Source organism: Leptodactylus fuscus, chromosome 1, assembly GCF_031893055.1.
Source record: "Leptodactylus fuscus isolate aLepFus1 chromosome 1, aLepFus1.hap2, whole genome shotgun sequence".
NCBI lineage: Eukaryota > Metazoa > Chordata > Amphibia > Anura > Leptodactylidae > Leptodactylus > Leptodactylus fuscus.
Window position 1 is genome coordinate 2324405 of NC_134265.1, and position 16279 is coordinate 2340683.

Below are 16279 nucleotides of genomic sequence, written 5' to 3' on the forward strand. Positions count from 1 at the left end.
ACCAGAAATACATGTAATATAGCAGTAACCACATGTAATATACTGTAATATACCAGAAATCCATGCAATATACTGTAATATACCAGAAATCCATGTAATATACTGTAATATACCAGAAATACATGTAATATAGCAGTAACCACATGTAATATACTGTAATATACCAGAAATCCATGTAATATACCAGCAACTCCATGTAATACACCAGCAACTCTATGTAACACACCAGCAGCTCCATGTAATATACTGTAATATACCAGAAATACATGTAATATAGCAGTAACCCCATGTAATATACTGTAATATACCAGAAATACATGTAATATAGCAGTAACCCCATGTAATATACTGTAATATACCAGAAATACATGTAATATAGCAGTAACCACATGTAATATACTGTAATATACCAGAAATACATGTAATATAGCAGTAACCCCATGTAATATACTGTAATATACCAGAGATACATGTAATATACTGTAATATACCAGAGATACATGTAATATAGCAGTAACCACATGTAATATACTGTAATATACCAGAAATACATGTAATATAGCAGTAACCACATGTAATATACTGTAATATACCAGAAATCCACGTACTATAAAAGCAACTCCATGTAATATACTGTAATATACCAGAAATACATGTAATATAGCAGTAACCACATGTAATATACTGTAATATACCAGAAATACATGTAATATAGCAGTAACCACATGTAATATACTGTAATATACCAGAAATACATGTAATATAGCAGTAACCACATGTAATATACTGTAATATACCAGAAATACATGTAATATAGCAGTAACCACATGTAATATACTGTAATATACCAGAGATACATGTAATATAGCAGTAACCACATGTAATATACTGTAATATACCAGAGATACATGTAATATAGCAGTAACCACATGTAATATACTGTAATATACCAGAGATACATGTAATATAGCAGTAACCACATGTAATATACTGTAATATACCAGAGATACATGTAATATAGCAGTAACCACATGTAATATACTGTAATATACCAGAGATACATGTAATATAGCAGTAACCACATGTAATATACTGTAATATACCAGAGATACATGTAATATAGCAGTAACCACATGTAATATACTGTAATATACCAGAAATACATGTAATATAGCAGTAACCACATGTAATATACTGTAATATACCAGAAATACATGTAATATAGCAGTAACCACATGTAATATACTGTAATATACCAGAGATACATGTAATATAGCAGTAACCACATGTAATATACTGTAATATACCAGAGATACATGTAATATAGCAGTAACCACATGTAATATACTGTAATATACCAGAGATACATGTAATATAGCAGTAACCACATGTAATATACTGTAATATACCAGAGATACATGTAATATAGCAGTAACCACATGTAATATACTGTAATATACCAGAAATACATGTAATATAGCAGTAACCACATGTAATGTACTGTAATATACCAGAGATACATGTAATATAGCAGTAACCACATGTAATATACTGTAATATACCAGAGATACATGTAATATAGCAGTAACCACATGTAATATACTGTAATATACCAGAAATACATGTAATATAGCAGTAACCACATGTAATATACTGTAATATACCAGAAATACATGTAATATAGCAGTAACCACATGTAATATACTGTAATATACCAGAAATCCACGTACTATAAAAGCAACTCCATGTAATATACTGTAATATACCAGAAATACATGTAATATAGCAGTAACCACATGTAATATACTGTAATATACCAGAGATACATGTAATATAGCAGTAACCACATGTAATATACTGTAATATACCAGAGATACATGTAATATAGCAGTAACCACATGTAATATACTGTAATATACCAGAGATACATGTAATATAGCAGTAACCACATGTAATATACTGTAATATACCAGAAATACATGTAATATAGCAGTAACCACATGTAATGTACTGTAATATACCAGAGATACATGTAATATAGCAGTAACCACATGTAATATACTGTAATATACCAGAAATACATGTAATATAGCAGTAACCACATGTAATGTACTGTAATATACCAGAGATACATGTAATATAGCAGTAACCACATGTAATATACTGTAATATACCAGAGATACATGTAATATAGCAGTAACCACATGTAATATACTGTAATATACCAGAAATCCACGTACTATACCAGCAACTCCATGTAATATACTGTAATATACCAGAAATACATGTAATATAGCAGTAACCACATGTAATATACTGTAATATACCAGAAATACATGTAATATAGCAGTAACCACATGTAATATACTGTAATATACCAGAAATCCACGTACTATAAAAGCAACTCCATGTAATATACTGTAATATACCAGAAATACATGTAATATAGCAGTAACCACATGTAATATACTGTAATATACCAGAAATACATGTAATATAGCAGTAACCACATGTAATATACTGTAATATACCAGAAATCCACGTACTATACCAGCAACTCCATGTAATATACTGTAATATACCAGAAATACATGTAATATAGCAGTAACCCCATGTAATATACTGTAATATACCAGAAATACATGTAATATAGCAGTAACCACATGTAATATACTGTAATATACCAGAGATACATGTAATATAGCAGTAACCACATGTAATATACTGTAATATACCAGAGATACATGTAATATAGCAGTAACCACATGTAATATACTGTAATATACCAGAGATACATGTAATATAGCAGTAACCACATGTAATATACTGTAATATACCAGAAATCCACGTACTATAAAAGCAACTCCATGTAATATACTGTAATATACCAGAAATACATGTAATATAGCAGTAACCACATGTAATATACTGTAATATACCAGAAATACATGTAATATAGCAGTAACCACATGTAATATACTGTAATATACCAGAAATCCACGTACTATACCAGCAACTCCATGTAATATACTGTAATATACCAGAAATACATGTAATATAGCAGTAACCACATGTAATATACTGTAATATACCAGAAATACATGTAATATAGCAGTAACCACATGTAATATACTGTAATATACCAGAAATACATGTAATATAGCAGTAACCACATGTAATATACTGTAATATACCAGAAATACATGTAATATAGCAGTAACCACATGTAATATACTGTAATATACCAGAGATACATGTAATATAGCAGTAACCACATGTAATATACTGTAATATACCAGAAATACATGTAATATAGCAGTAACCACATGTAATATACTGTAATATACCAGAGATACATGTAATATAGCAGTAACCCCATGTAATATACTGTAATATACCAGAAATACATGTAATATAGCAGTAACCACATGTAATATACTGTAATATACCAGAAATACATGTAATATAGCAGTAACCACATGTAATATACTGTAATATACCAGAGATACATGTAATATAGCAGTAACCACATGTAATATACTGTAATATACCAGAGATACATGTAATATAGCAGTAACCCCATGTAATATACTGTAATATACCAGAAATACATGTAATATAGCAGTAACCACATGTAATATACTGTAATATACCAGAAATACATGTAATATAGCAGTAACCACATGTAATATACTGTAATATACCAGAAATACATGTAATATAGCAGTAACCACATGTAATATACTGTAATATACCAGAAATACATGTAATATAGCAGTAACCACATGTAATATACTGTAATATACCAGAAATACATGTAATATAGCAGTAACCACATGTAATATACTGTAATATACCAGAGATACATGTAATATAGCAGTAACCACATGTAATATACTGTAATATACCAGAGATACATGTAATATAGCAGTATCCACATGTAATATACTGTAATATACCAGAAATCCACGTACTATACCAGCAGCTCCATGTAATATACTGTAATATACCAGAAATACATGTAATATAGCAGTAACCACATGTAATATACTGTAATATACCAGAAATACATGTAATATAGTAGTAACCACATGTAATATACTGTAATATACCAGAAATCCACGTACTATACCAGCAGCTCCATGTAATATACTTTGCAAGTCTTCAGTAGGTGATACCTTTTTTAATGGCTAACTCATAATGATGACAGAATATGACGTTTCGGAGCTTCCTCTGAGCTTCTTCTTCTTCAGATATAACTAAAAACACCTTCTAGAGCAGGGGTAGGCAACCTTTTCTGTTCGGCGTGCCGATTTAAATTAAAAAATCAAAGATGAGGTCCTCGGAGTGCCGGTCAATAATTGTAAAGCTGACGACACCTACACTAAAGTCATATAGCACAAACCACAACATAGGGGTGCTGTCATACTGCGCTCCCAGCCACATGCGCTTACCACTATTTGCCTGTGTCACGGAGCAAAGGTATACGTCTTCCTCCGGAAGGTCTTTTGAATCAACACGGACGCAAGAGGTCGGGAGACAACAGCAATTTATTGTAATCCACAAAGTTAGTAGCCGGCGGCGGTCACATCAACCGTAATAACAATAAGTCCACAGAAGTCACAATCCAATGATAGCTTTGGTTCCTTGGTCCTGTAACTAAATCCTGGCTCTCTGCAGAGCTGTGCACAGGCCGGCTAACACATACTAACTGCTAGCTATATACTATATACTAAGACTGTTACACCTATATCTGTGGGTGGGAAGGGCTGAGTCACAGATCCTTCCCCCCTCACCTATACCAAGGAGAGCAGACTCCCTGTCTACTATGAACAATGCACCATCCAACATCTTCTTGGAGACACTGATCAGATTATCTCCACCCATTGTCCTCACTAGTTAGAGGGATTTGCATACAATGTGCTAACACACTAGACCCGAATCAGCCAACTACACACTGATGTATATAACAGGTTAGAGAATACATTCCACATGAAATATATATTACACATTGCCTATTGCCGGACTCTAACCATCCCGTGACAACCCCTCCCCCTCTCAAAACATGTGCATGACACAATTGGCCTACACAGGTAAATTGGGGAATGCACATCAGTCTCTATAGCTCATATGTCCTCCTGCCGGGATAACCCATCTGCGTTCTGGTGTTGGTTCCCTCGGCGGTGCTGAATGGTAAAGTTGTAGGGTTGAAGGGCTGGCATCTGGCAGAAAATCCGGTCGATCCATGTTGGCGTCTCTCTGAGCTTGGCTTCGGGTCACTGCTCCCACAAAGTGGCACTGTAGATTTCCAACATCGTTGCCTAACAGAACATCGGCCGGCAGCCCGCTCATCACACCAATTGTGCATCGTTTTGGTCCATAACCATAGTCGAGTTCCACGGTAGCTTTAGGAATACGTCTCCGAGTACCCCCTGCCAACTTGATAGAAATGCCAGGGCCCTCCTCTAGGGCCTCGGGTCGAACCACTCGGGGGTCCGCTACCGTTAGGAAAGCTCCCGAGTCCTGGAATCCAACAACTGTTCGGCCATTCAGTAGGACCTCCTGCAAGTGCTTCCGCTGAAGGTTTGCGGGATGTGTGGCGGAAGGCTGAATCCCATAGACCCCTGGAGGTGGAACAGATGTGTCATTCATGGAGTCATCTGGAAATGGGGCCAAAGTTTCTGTCCTAGGGGTGGTTCCCAGGTAGTGAATAGGCCGGGATGCCACGGTGGCCCGTGCCCCCATGTTAGCAGGGCAACTAGCTTGCAAATGTCCAGGCCGCCCGCACCCAAAACATCTGCGCTCTAGCATTCTTCCAGTGGGTCGTTGTCTAGGGACAGGGTTGTTCATAGCTGGAGGCCGATGGGCTGGGACAGGGGTAGAGGGGGAATTGTAATCCTGAGGCCGGACACGAAAGGTGGGTGGCTGGCTGAAGGGTGTCTGGCGGACTGTGGTAGTTTTCCGCTCCTCTGCAAACAACCTCTTCCACTGCGGCTTGATGGTCAGGCCCTCATCTGCAAGAGAAGCAGCTTGCTCAACTGTGGCTGGGTTACGTTCCAGCACCCACTCACGGATCTCAGCGGGGCACTGGGAAAAGAACTGTTCCTTAAGTATGACTTGGAGGATCTTATCGACTGTGACAGCCTCCTCTCCTTCTAGCCAGCGCTTGCATGCTTGCTTCAACTTGTGGGCGAACATGTGGAAGGAGCTTCCCCCATTGTAAGACAAAGAGCGGAACTGAACTCGGTAGGTCTCTGGAGTGACTGCATAATACTTCTGCACCGCTCTTTTAATGGCCTCATAGTCCCGCTGATCACTAGGGTCCATGGCTCTGAGAGCTTCCGCAGCCCCATCTCGTAGGTGCCCCACCAGATACCGGACCCAATCCTTCTCTGGGACTTCCATCAGGTGGCACTGGTGTTCGAAGTCCTGAAAATATCCATCAACATCCCCAGCCGCTTCATCAAAGGTCTTGAAGTGTTTATGGGAGACATATGGTGGTTCTCTCACTGTTGGGCTGGGGGTCGACGTTTGATTATAATTCCGCATAGTTATCTCAGCCATTCGCATTTCATGCGCCATTCTTTCCTTTTCATGCGCCATTCTCTGTTCCTCCTTCTCCGTTTCCTGAGCCCTCTGTAACGCTCTACTCCTTTGCTCTGCAGTTGCTCCTAGCCCCAGCACTGCCAATTCCTCCTCATACAAAACAACCCATCTGCTCTTTTGGGTCTGTACCTGCCACTCCTGTATCTCTCCAGTCTCCTGGGGGCAGCCCTCCTCATGGTCGCTTTGCAGGGTCATCTCCTCCAGTGCCTCGATCAGTTGCTCTTTCGTTCTTCCCTGGTAACTCAGGTTTAGTTCCTGGGCCCTTACTTGTAGACTTGCCATAGTCCAGTTCCTGTATTCTGAGGTTGTGGCTCCATTAATCGCTGGGCTGCTGTAGTCCATCTCGCTGTCCGCTGTTGATCCCACCGCTGCCAACCAGTTGTCACGGAGCAAAGGTATACGTCTTCCTCCGGATGGTCTTTTGAATCAACACGGACGCAAGAGGTCGGGAGACAACAGCAATTTATTGTAATCCACAAAGTTAGTAGCCGGCGGCGGTCACATCAACCGTAACAACAATAAGTCCACAGAAGTCACAATCCAATGATAGCTTTGGCTCCTTGGTCCTGTAACTAAATCCTGGCTCTCTGCAGAGCTGTGCACAGGCCGGCTAACACATACTAACTGCTAGCTATATACTATATACTAAGACTGTTACACCTATATCTGTGGGGGGAAGGGCTGAGTCACAGATCCTTCCCCCCTCACCTATACCAAGGAGAGCAGACTCCCTGTCTACTATGAACAATGCACCGTCCAACATCTTCTTGGAGACACTGATCAGATTATCTCCACCCATTGTCCTCACTAGTTAGAGGTATTTGCATACAATGTGCTAACACACTAGACCCGAATCAGCCAACTACACATTGATGTATATAACAGGTTAGAGAATACATTCCACATGAAATATATATTACACATTGCCTATTGCCGGACTCTAACCATCCCGTGACAACCCCTCCCCCTCTCAAAACATGTGCATGACACAATTGGCCTACACAGGTAAATTGGGGAATGCACATCAGTCTCTATAGCTCATATGTCCTCCTGCCGGGATAACCCATCTGCGTTCTGGTGTTGGTTCCCTCGGCGGTGCTGAATGGTAAAGTTGTAGGGTTGAAGGGCTGGCATCTGGCAGAAAATCCGGTCGATCCATGTTGGCGTCTCTCTGAGCTTGGCTTCGGGTCACTGCTCCCACAAAGTGGCACTGTAGATTTCCAACATCGTTGCCTAACAGAACATCGGCCGGCAGCCCGCTCATCACACCAATTGTGCATCGTTTTGGTCCATAACCATAGTCGAGTTCCACGGTAGCTTTAGGAATACGTCTCCGAGTACCCCCTGCCAACTTGATAGAAATGCCAGGGCCCTCCTCTAGGGCCTCGGGTCGAACCACTCGGGGGTCCGCTACCGTTAGGAAAGCTCCCGAGTCCTGGAATCCAACAACTGTTCGGCCATTCAGTAGGACCTCCTGCAAGTGCTTCCGCTGAAGGTTTGCGGGATGTGTGGCGGAAGGCTGAATCCCATAGACCCCTGGAGGTGGAACAGATGTGTCATTCATGGAGTCATCTGGAAATGGGGCCAAAGTTTCTGTCCTAGGGGTGGTTCCCAGGTAGTGAATAGGCCGGGATGCCACGGTGGCCCGTGCCCCCATGTTAGCAGGGCAACTAGCTTGCAAATGTCCAGGCCGCCCGCACCCAAAACATCTGCGCTCTAGCATTCTTCCAGTGGGTCGTTGTCTAGGGACAGGGTTGTTCATAGCTGGAGGCCGATGGGCTGGGACAGGGGTAGAGGGGGAATTGTAATCCTGAGGCCGGGCACGAAAGGTGGGTGGCTGGCTGAAGGGTGTCTGGCGGACTGTGGTAGTTTTCCGCTCCTCTGCAAACAACCTCTTCCACTGCGGCTTGATGGTCAGGCCCTCATCTGCAAGAGAAGCAGCTTGCTCCACTGTGGCTGGGTTACGTTCCAGCACCCACTCACGGATCTCAGCGGGGCACTGGGAAAAGAACTGTTCCTTAAGTATGACTTGGAGGATCTTATCGACTGTGACAGCCTCCTCTCCTTCTAGCCAGCGCTTGCATGCTTGCTTCAACTTGTGGGCGAACATGTGGAAGGAGCTTCCCCCATTGTAAGACAAAGAGCGGAACTGAACTCGGTAGGTCTCTGGAGTGACTGCATAATACTTCTGCACCGCTCTTTTAATGGCCTCATAGTCCCGCTGATCACTAGGGTCCATGGCTCTGAGAGCTTCCGCAGCCCCATCTCGTAGGTGCCCCACCAGATACCGGACCCAATCCTTCTCTGGGACTTCCATCAGGTGGCACTGGTGTTCGAAGTCCTGAAAATATCCATCAACATCCCCAGCCGCTTCATCAAAGGTCTTGAAGTGTTTATGGGAGACATATGGTGGTTCTCTCACTGTTGGGCTGGGGGTCGACGTTTGATTATAATTCCGCATAGTTATCTCAGCCATTCGCATTTCATGCGCCATTCTTTCCTTTTCATGCGCCATTCTCTGTTCCTCCTTCTCCGTTTCCTGAGCCCTCTGTAACGCTCTACTCCTTTGCTCTGCAGTTGCTCCTAGCCCCAGCACTGCCAATTCCTCCTCATACAAAACAACCCATCTGCTCTTTTGGGTCTGTACCTGCCACTCCTGTATCTCTCCAGTCTCCTGGGGGCAGCCCTCCTCATGGTCGCTTTGCAGGGTCATCTCCTCCAGTGCCTCGATCAGTTGCTCTTTCGTTCTTCCCTGGTAACTCAGGTTTAGTTCCTGGGCCCTTACTTGTAGACTTGCCATAGTCCAGTTCCTGTATTCTGAGGTTGTGGCTCCATTAATCGCTGGGCTGCTGTAGTCCATCTCGCTGTCCGCTGTTGATCCCACCGCTGCCAACCAGTTGTCACGGAGCAAAGGTATACGTCTTCCTCCGGATGGTCTTTTGAATCAACACGGACGCAAGAGGTCGGGAGACAACAGCAATTTATTGTAATCCACAAAGTTAGTAGCCGGCGGCGGTCACATCAACCGTAACAACAATAAGTCCACAGAAGTCACAATCCAATGATAGCTTTGGCTCCTTGGTCCTGTAACTAAATCCTGGCTCTCTGCAGAGCTGTGCACAGGCCGGCTAACACATACTAACTGCTAGCTATATACTATATACTAAGACTGTTACACCTATATCTGTGGGTGGGGAGGGCTGAGTCACAGATCCTTCCCCCCTCACCTATACCAAGGAGAGCAGACTCCCTGTCTCTTTTGAACAATGCACCATCCAACATCTTCTTGGAGACACTGATCAGATTATCTCCACCCATTGTCCTCACTGGTCCTCACTAGTTAGAGGTATTTGCATACAATGTGCTAACACACTAGACCCCAATCAGCCAACTACACATTGATGTATATAACAGGTTAGAGAATACATTCCACATGAAATATATATTACACATTGCCTATAGTATAGACTCTAACCATCCCGTGACAGCCTGGATACACAAGCTCTTTTCCATTAGAAGCAATGTAAGTACATGTGTAACCCACAATTAGTGGTAATGTATGTGACTGGGAGCAGAGTGAGGTCATACCTGTAGGGGGCGACACACAATGTACCTGTATGCTCCATCCAGTCCTTGGCCGTTAGTAACTTCAGTTTTCTGTAAGGGAGCGTTCACACTACCATCGGTGTCCGACAGCTAGTGTCCGCTGCTAATGTCCGTTCAGAATCTTGTGCGGATATTAGTATCGGACACTAGCTGTGTCTGTGACATTTTGCATTGATTTAAATGGACATTGGGTGCATTCGTTTACTGTCCATGGGTGTCCTTAACTGTCTGTTCCCAAAGATGTCCGACTTTTCAAGCGGACAGTAAAACCCGACATGTAGGTTTTTGTCTCCGCTTGAAAAGTCGGACATCTTTGGGAACGGACACTTAAGGACACCCACGAACAGTAAACAAACGCACCCAATGTCCATTTAAATCAATGCAAAATGTCACAGACACAGCTAGTGTCCGATACTAATATCCGCACAAGATTCTGAACAGACATTAGCAGCGGACACTAGCTGTCAGACACCAACGGTAGTGTGAACGCTCCCTAAGTGAAACGCAGATTAATTTGTCACTTTTAGTTCCTGGCGGTGCAATAACAGCAAAACCCCAGCCAGGAATTAATGGGTGTCACACTTACAACAAAATGAATGCACTGGTGCCCAGGAACTGGATTTGGCTATAATTGCATCTAGTTACAGTGTCACCACCCAATAGAATCACACGAAGGCTCAGGCCCCACATTACAAAAATGCTGCTTTTTTATTGCAGATTTAGCTGCGTTTTTCTTTCCGTCAAAGTCAAGAATGGCTAGAAAAGGAACGGGGAATATATAGGAAGCTTCTTATACGTTTCCCTCCTGCTCAATCTGCTCCTGGTTTCGGCTCAAAAAAAACAGCAAAATCTGCAACGAAAAAAAGCTGTTTCTGCAACGTGGGGCTTTAGCCTTAGGGTGCATTCACACTGAGTAAACGCTAGCTTATTCTGAATGTAAAACACGTTCAGAATAAGCGGCGTCTAAAGCAGCTCCATTCATTTCTATGGGAGCGGGGATACGAGCGCTCCCCATAGAAATGAATGGGCTGCTTCTTTCACTCCGTGCAGTCCCATTGAAGTGAATGGGGAGTGCCGGCGTATACGCTCCGGCATGAGCAGAGCTTGCCGTATACGCCGGCACTCCCCATTCACTTCAATGGGACTGCACGGAGTGAAAGAAGCAGCCCATTCATTTCTATGGGGAGCGCTCGTATGCCGGCTCCCATAGAGATGAATGGAGCTGCTTTAGACGCCGCTTATTCTGAACGTGTTTTACGTTCAGAATAAGCTAGCGTTTACTCAGTGTGAATTCACCCTAAGGCTGAGGCACAGGGAACACAGCTTTATTTGTTACATATTTTGCTGTGTTTTTCTGAGCCTAAACCAGGAGCAGATTAAGCAGAAGGGAAACGTATAAGAAGCTTCCTATGTATTTCCCATTCCTTCTGTAGCCATTTTTAGCTTTGGTTGAAATAAACCGCATCAAAATCTGCAACAAAAATGCTGCATTTCTGCAATGTGGGGCCTCAGCCTTACGACTCCTGCATACAAATGCCACGGATGTGGTTTCACTGACCTATATGTTAAAAATGAATTGACAAGGCTGCAAATGCAGACAGATATAGGGGAGGTATAGGACAGATATAGGGGATGTATAGGACAGATATAGGGGATGTATAGGGCAGATATAGGAGACATATAGGACAGATATAGGGTATGTATAGGACAGATATAGGGTATGTATAGGGCAGATATAGGAGACATATAGGACAGATATAGGGGAGGTATAGGACAGATATAGGGGATGTATAGGACAGATATAGGGGAGGTATAGGACAGATACAGGGGATGTATAGGACAGATATAGGGTATGTATAGGACAGATATAGGGTATGTATAGGGCAGATATAGGAGACGTATAGGGCAGATATAGGGTAGGTATAGGACAGATATAGGGGATGTATAGGACAGATATAGGGGATGTATAGGACAGATATAGGGGATGTATAGGACAGATATAGGGGATGTATAGGACAGATATAGGGGATGTATAGGACAGATATAGGGGATGTATAGGACAGATATAGGGGATGTATAGGACAGATATAGGGGATGTATAGGGCAGATATAGGAGACATATAGGACAGATATAGGGGAGGTATAGGACAGATATAGGGGATGTATAGGACAGATATAGGGGAGGTATAGGACAGATATAGGGGATGTATAGGACAGATATAGGGGAGGTATAGGACAGATATAGGGGATGTATAGGACAGATATAGGGGATGTATAGGACAGATATAGGGGATGTATAGGGCAGATATAGGAGACATATAGGACAGATATAGGGGAGGTATAGGACAGATATAGGGGATGTATAGGACAGATATAGGGGAGGTATAGGACAGATATAGGGGATGTATAGGACACATATAGGGGATGTATAGGACAGATATAGGGGATGTATAGGACAGATATAGGGTATGTATAGGGCAGATATAGGAGACGTATAGGGCAGATATAGGGTAGGTATAGGACAGATATAGGAGAAATATAGGACAGATATAGGGGATGTATAGGACAGATATAGGGGATGTATAGGACAGATATAGGGGATGTATAGGGCAGATATAGGGGATGTATAGGGCAGATATAGGGTATGTATAGGGCAGATATAGGAGACGTATAGGACAGATATAGGGGACGTATAGGACACATATAGGGGATGTATAGGACAGATATAGGGGATGTATAGGACAGATATAGGACCTGCTCCATAGTTTTCAGTTCTTCAATTTGGCCCAGATACACAGCCACAAAAAGAATGGCTGTATATATGGGTCCATTGAAATATATAGGTCTGTACTTTTATCTACAGTTGTAGATAGAGTCTGGTCATGTGCATTGCAGGTTACAACTCAATGTGCCTCATATTAATAGCAGTTAACCCCATCATGTCCCTCACATTAACCCACTGTGTGCTTTACATAAGGGACACTGATATGCGAGACATATGGAGGTAATAAGTGAATATCTTCATTATATAGGTCCCTTATTAGTACCCCCATATGTCTCACATATCAGTAACCCTTATGTGAGCCACACAGGGTTAATGTGAGGGACATGATGGGGTTAACTGCTATTAATGTGAGGCACATGGAGTTACTAAAACAAAAGTAATAACCCCAAATGCCTGATAGTAATAAGAATAGTTAGTATCACACGTACCTGGTGTTGTGTTTACTCCCCGGAGCTTCCTCTCCTCCTCCTCAGGGCTGCAGACGGCAGGAGCTCCTCCTCACGTGTAGCAGCAGCTCCAGGGAGCCCTTATCCTGTGCAGTGAGAGGCTCACCTCTGATTGGTGGCAGTGAGAGAAGGGGGCGTGTCCTACACTGCAGCTCTACCAGAGCACTACAAGGGCGCTCTCTCTCTCTCAATTTTAGTGTGACGTGTCAGGCTGGCTGCCGTGCCAGCAAAATATGCCTCGCGTGCCAGGGGTTGCCGACCCCTGTTCTAGAGGCTGCATATATATAACTGGGCACAGGGGTAGGATTACAGGAGGGGGGAGGGGGGAAGAGGCTTATTACTATATACATATAACAACAAACAATCCATTGCCAGACAAATTCTTGTCTGTCTGTCTGTTCTCTATGCGCGACCAAACGACTGGACCAATCTTGACCAAATTTGGCACACAGATACTTCAGGTGTCCGGGAAGGTTTAAGATGAGGCCTCACCTCTCTCGGACGTACCGTTGCTGAGATACAGCATTCCAAACACAGTGCCCCCCCCCCCCTTAGCCAATACAAACCTGCAAGACTTTCACTCATATTCTAACTGCAATACACACGGTCACTCCACATTCACAATACAACACTGAGATACACGCATCAGAGGATTAGATACACAGATCAGCACACAGTATCACACACCAGAGGATTAGATACACAGATCAGCACACAGTATCACACACCAGAAGATTAGATACGCAGATCAGCACACAGTATCACACGCCAGAGGATTAGATACACGGGTCTGCACACAGTACCATAAGCCCAAGGATTAGATACGCGTGTCTGCTCACAATAACACATGCCGGAGGATTAGATACACACATCTGCACACAGTAACACACGCCGAAGGATTACATACGCGCGTCTGTTCACAGTACCACATGCTGGAGGATTAGATACGCAGCTCTGCACACAGTACCACACATTAGAGTTTTACTCCAGGTTTCCATATCAACCCAGCCATTTTTCTTCACTGTTGTATGTCAAATTTTAAAGGGGCAGGACGCTGTGTATGACACTGTTACACACAATCACATGCACACAGCTTTACTCCAGGTCTCAAGTCACAAGTTTTTCACTGATATCTGAAATGAGATACACATGATCACGTGACGCTTATGGACACACAAACCACATACAAAATACATCAGTGCAAAACTGGGCAATTCCTATGGGGCCACTACACAAACACTGACATCTACCTGTGTGAAGCCGCGTCCTCCTGCTAGTATATTATACATATACTATAGTGGGATTTGTCCGAGGACGTACAGTATATATACCCCTCTGGCACGTGTAGGATATTATATAGCACCAGTGACATTTGGTAATACTGACATACAGAGGAGGGTCCTGAGCAGCATCACCCCCTATTACAAATATACGGCCGAGCCCCCCCCAATCCGCCATCACTGTGTCCTACTGTATCGGATGTGTCCTCAGTAGAGAGGAGCGAGCAGTGAAATATTCCAGATTCCAGATTCATTTCCAGTAAAGCCTCAATATCCGACTACTCCATCAGAAATCCAATCCCATTATAGTCTATGGGGAACATGCTCGCTTAGGGGAAACCAGTATCTGACTCAGGAGAGTCCCCAAGTCCGCGAGTGGCAGGAGGGGAGAGTTTAGGAGGAGCGCGGTGCAGTTATTACAGTCTATGGGGTCTGTGCACAGCGCTTGCAGTTGCGCAGATATTCCTCCTGCGGACTCCTTCCAGATGGGAGGCAAGTGCTAATGTGAACCGGCTCTTACTCGTCCTACATTGTATAGCATTCGGCCAATCAGCGCTGGTTCTGCAGCAGGCTCGTCCTTGCTAGCCGGGAGAGATGGCAGCTTGAGGTTATGTCGGAGCTGACTTTTTCCCATAGGAATGCATTGACCAGCGTTGATTGGCCGAATGATATACAATGTACAGCATTTGTTCAATCAATGCTGGTTCTGCCGGAGGCTCATCTGTGAGGAGGCGGAGTCTAAGATCGGTCCATAGCAGTCTCCATTGTGGTCCGATCGAACCTTTACTGCGAATAGCGAGTGGTATCCGATCGAGTACGAGTATTTGGAATAGTGTAGTATTGTATAGAATAGTGTAGTATTGTATAGAATAGTGTAGTATTGTACAGAATAGTGTAGTATTGTACTGAATAGTGTAGTATTGTATAGAATAGTGTAGTATTGTATAGAATAGTGTAGTATTGTACTGAATAGTGTAGTATTGTATAGAATAGTGTAGTATTGTACTGAATAGTGTAGTATTGTATAGAATAGTGTAGTATTGTACTGAATAGTGTAGTATTGTACTGAATAGTGTAGTATTGTACTGAATAGTGTAGTATTGTATAGAATAGTGTAGTATTGTATAGAATAGTGTAGTATTGTACTGAATAGTGTAGTATTGTATAGAATAGTGTAGTATTGTACTGAATAGTGTAGTATTGTATAGAATAGTGTAGTATTGTATAGAATAGTGTAGTATTGTATAGAATAGTGTAGTATTGTATAGAATAGTGTAGTATTGTATAGAATAGTGTAGTATTGTACTGAATAGTGTAGTATTGTATAGAATAGTGTAGTATTGTATAGAATAGTGTAGTATTGTATAGAATAGTGTAGTATTGTATAGAATAGCGTAGTATTGTATAGAATAGCGTAGTATTGTATAGAATAGTGTAGTATTGTATAGAATAGCGTAGTATTGTATAGAATAGCGTAGTATTGTACAGAATAGCGTAGTATTGTATAGAATAGTGTAGTATTGTACTGAATAGTGTAGTATTGTACTGAATAGTGT